Source organism: Tachyglossus aculeatus, chromosome 7 (genome assembly GCF_015852505.1).
Source record: "Tachyglossus aculeatus isolate mTacAcu1 chromosome 7, mTacAcu1.pri, whole genome shotgun sequence".
Taxonomy (NCBI): domain Eukaryota; kingdom Metazoa; phylum Chordata; class Mammalia; order Monotremata; family Tachyglossidae; genus Tachyglossus; species Tachyglossus aculeatus.
The window spans coordinates 35,778,298-35,782,280 of record NC_052072.1 but is presented as its reverse complement, the minus strand read 5'-3'; positions in this window follow the sequence as shown (position 1 = coordinate 35,782,280).

Genomic DNA, 3,983 nt, shown 5'->3' with positions numbered 1-3,983 from the left:
ACTTACTGCGTGCAGAGCACTGTACTAAGTGCTTGGGAAGTACAAGTCGGCAACATATAGATTCGGTCCCTACCCAACAACAGGCTCACAGTCTAGAAGCGGGAGACAGACAACAAAACAAAACATGCGGACAGGTGACAAAACATGTGGACAGGTGTGGACAACCTGATCACCTTGTATCTTCCCCAGTGCTTAGAACAGTGCTTTGCACATAGTAAGCACTTAACAAATACCAAAATTATCATTATTATTATTATTATGTACCAAGCACTGTTCTAAGTTCTGGGATAGATACACGGTAATCAGGTTGGACACAGTCCAGTCCCACATGGGGCTCACAGCCTTAATCCCCATTTTACAGGTGAGGTAAATGAGGCTCAGAGAAGTCAAGTGACTTGCCCCAGGTCACACAGCAGATACATGGCGCAGCCAGGACCAGAACCCAGGTCCCTCTGACTCCTAGGCTCTGGATCCATCAACTAGGCCAGGGCACTTCCCATGAGCAGGAGCTCCTGACAGTCTCCCCACTGCTCCTGTCAGTATTATATCCCCATTTCACGGAGGATTGTAGATGGACAATAGGAAGCAGCAGAGTTTTTCCAGTCACTTTACTGTCACATAATAATAACAAGGCCCTGCTGAGAGCTCACCTCCTCCAGGACGCCTTCCCAGACTGAGCCCCTTCCTTCCTCTCCCCCTCGTCCCCCTCTCCATCCCCCCCATCTTACCTCCTTCCTTTCCCCACAGCACCTGTATATATGTATATATGTTTGTACATATTTATTACTCTATTTATTTTACTTGTACATATCTATCCTATTTATTTTATTTTGTTAGTATGTTTGGTTTTGTTCTCTGTCTCCCCCTTTTAGACTGTGAGCCCACTGTTGGGTAGGGACTGTCTCTATATGTTGCCAATTTGTACTTCCCAAGTGCTTAGTACAGTGCTCTGCACATAGTAAGCGCTCAATAAATACGACTGATGATGATGATGATGATAACAACAATAATAACTGCCGTATTTGTGAAGCACTTACTACATGCCAAGCACTGTTCTAAGTGCTGGGGTAGATACAAACCAATCAATTTGGCCACAGTTCCTGTCCCATACTGGGGGGGGTCACGCTCTTAATCCCCATTTTACAGTAGTGGTAACTGAGGCCCAGAAAAGTCAATCAATCAATTGTATTTATTGAGTGTTTACTGTGTGCAGAGCACTGTACTAAGCGCTTGGGAAGTACAAGTTGGCAACATATAGAGACAGTCCCTACCCAACAGTGGGCTCACAGTCTAAAAGGGGGAGACACAGTCTAAAAGGGGGAGACTAAAAGTGAATTGACTTGCCCAGCAGACATTCATTCATCCACTCAATCATATTTATTGAGCGCTTACTTTGCACGGAGCAGTGTACTAAGTGCTTGTAAAGTACAAGTCGGCAACATATAGAGACGGTCCCTACCCAACAACGGGCTCACAGTCTAGAGGGGGAAGAAAGACAACAAAACAAAACATGTAGACAGGTGTCAAAATCGTCAGAACAAATAGAATTAAAGATGTGTGAGCCCATTGTTGGGTAGGGACCATCTCTATATGTTGCCAACTTGTGCTTCCCAAGCACTTAGTACAGTGCTCTGCACACAGTAAGTGCTCAATAAATATGATTGAATGAATGAATGAATCTAGCTTTATTTCTATTTATTTTGCTGGCCTGACACCCGTCCACATGTTTTGTTTTGTTGTCTGTCTCCCCCTTCTAGACTGTGAGCCCACTGTTGGGTAGGGACCGTCTCTATATGTTGCCAACTTGTACTTCCCAAGCGCTTAGTACAGTGCTCTGCACACAGTAAGCGCTCAATAAATACGATGGAATGAATGAATCTAGCTTTATTTCTATTTCTTTTGCTGACCTGACACCCGTCCACATGTTTTGCTTTGTTGTCTGTCTCCCCCTTCTAGACTGTGAGCCCATTGTTGGGTAGGGACCGTCTCTATATGTTGCCAACTTGTACTTCCCAAGCGCTTAGTACAGTGCTCTGCACACAGTAAGCGCTCAATAAATACGATGGAATGAATGAATCTAGCTTTATTTCTATTTCTTTTGCTGACCTGACACCCGTCCCCATGTTTTGTTTTGTTGTCTGTCTCCCCCTTCTAGACTGTGAACCCGCTGTTGGGTAGGGACCGTCTCTATATGTTGCCAACTTGTACTTCCCAAGCGCTTAGTACAGTGCTCTGCACACAGTAAGCGCTCAATAAATACGATTGAATGAATGAATGTGGCAGAGCTGGGATTAGAACCCACATCCTCTGAGTCCCAGGCCCGGGCTTCCCACTAGGCCCTGCTATTTCTCCCGAACGGGTTCCCCATCGTCACAGATAAGCGGTGTTATTCTCGGAGCTGACTGGAGGGTGACATTATAGAGGTATGATGTTGTGGTCCAACCTGAAGCATGTTCAGCCCCCTAATCCTTCGTGATCCCCACTGTCGCCCCTGCTCTGGAACCAAGTTGTGCACGCATGATCCAAGCCTTCACTCAATCGATCAATGCTATTTATTGAGCGCTCACGTGTGCAGAGCATGGCCTAGTGGAAACAGCAACAGCAATCCCGAATCTGCCACTTGTCAGCTGTGTGACTTTGGGCAACTCACTACACCTCCCTGTGCCTCAGCTACCTCATCTGTAAAATGGGGATTAAGATTGTGAGCCCCACCTGGGACAACCTGATCACCTTGTATCTCCCCCGGTGCTTAGAACAGTGCTTGGCACATAGTAAACGCTTAACAAATACCGTCATTGTTATTTATTTGTGCAACAGAGTTGGTAGACTTGATCCTTGCCCAGAGGAGCTTACTGGTTAGAGGAAGAGACAGTCGTTAAAATAACTTAAGGCTACGTACATATGTGTTGCGGGGCTGAGAGTGAGTGTCAAGTGCTTAAAGGATCCAAGAACGGAGACAACACAGAATGGAGAAGGAGTAGGGGGAAATGAGGGCTGAGGTGGGGAAGGATTCTTGGAGATGTGATTTTAGTAGGACCCGGAAGGTGGGGAGAGCGGGAGTCATTCGTATATGAAGGGAGAGGGCGTTTCAGGCCAGAAGGAGGATGTGGGCGAGGCGTTGAGGCAGGCCAGAAAGCTAAGATTATGGTACTGTGAGTAGGTTGGTTGCAGAGGACCAAAATACGAGGACTGGGTTGGAGGTAAAATAGGCGGGCGTGAGCTCACTGAGTGCTTTAAAGCTGATGGTAAGGAGTTTCCACTTGTTGCAGAGGTGGATGGGAAACCACTAGAGGTTCTTGAGGAGTGGGGAGACACTGACTGAAATTTTGTTTCAGTCAAATGATCTAGGCCTTTAGCCAGCCTCTACCCTGACCTCAGAAAAGTACTGCCTCTGGGCTAGAGCGGCCCCAGCCCAGGCAGTATGGCTGCTGTCACCGAGGACTCGGGAGTTATCAAAGGTGGCTAAAGTGCACAGGTACAAAGGGGGTCTCTCTCTCTCTCTCACACGCACACACAAACACACACACATATACACACACTGTAGATGGGGACACACACACATATGCACTACTGAGAGCTCACTTCCTCCAGGAGGCCTTCCCAGACTGAGCCCCCTCCTTCTTGTCCCCCTCCTCCCCCTCTCCATCCCCCCTGCCTTACCTCCTTCCCCTCCCCACAGCACCTGTATATATGTATATATGTTTGTATGTATTTGTTGCTCTATTTTATTTGTACATATTTATTCTATTTATTTCATTTTGTTAATATGTCTTGTTTTGTTGTCTGTCTCCCCCTTCTAGACTGTGAGCCCGCTGTTGGGAAGGGACCATCTCTATATGTTAACTTGTACTTCCCAAGTGCTTAGTACAGTGCTCTGCACACAGTAAGCGCTCAATAAATACGATTGAATGAATGAATATGCACACACTGTAGATGGGGAGGATTATGGTCTGGTAGATTTGAATGGATAGGGAGGGAGTTCC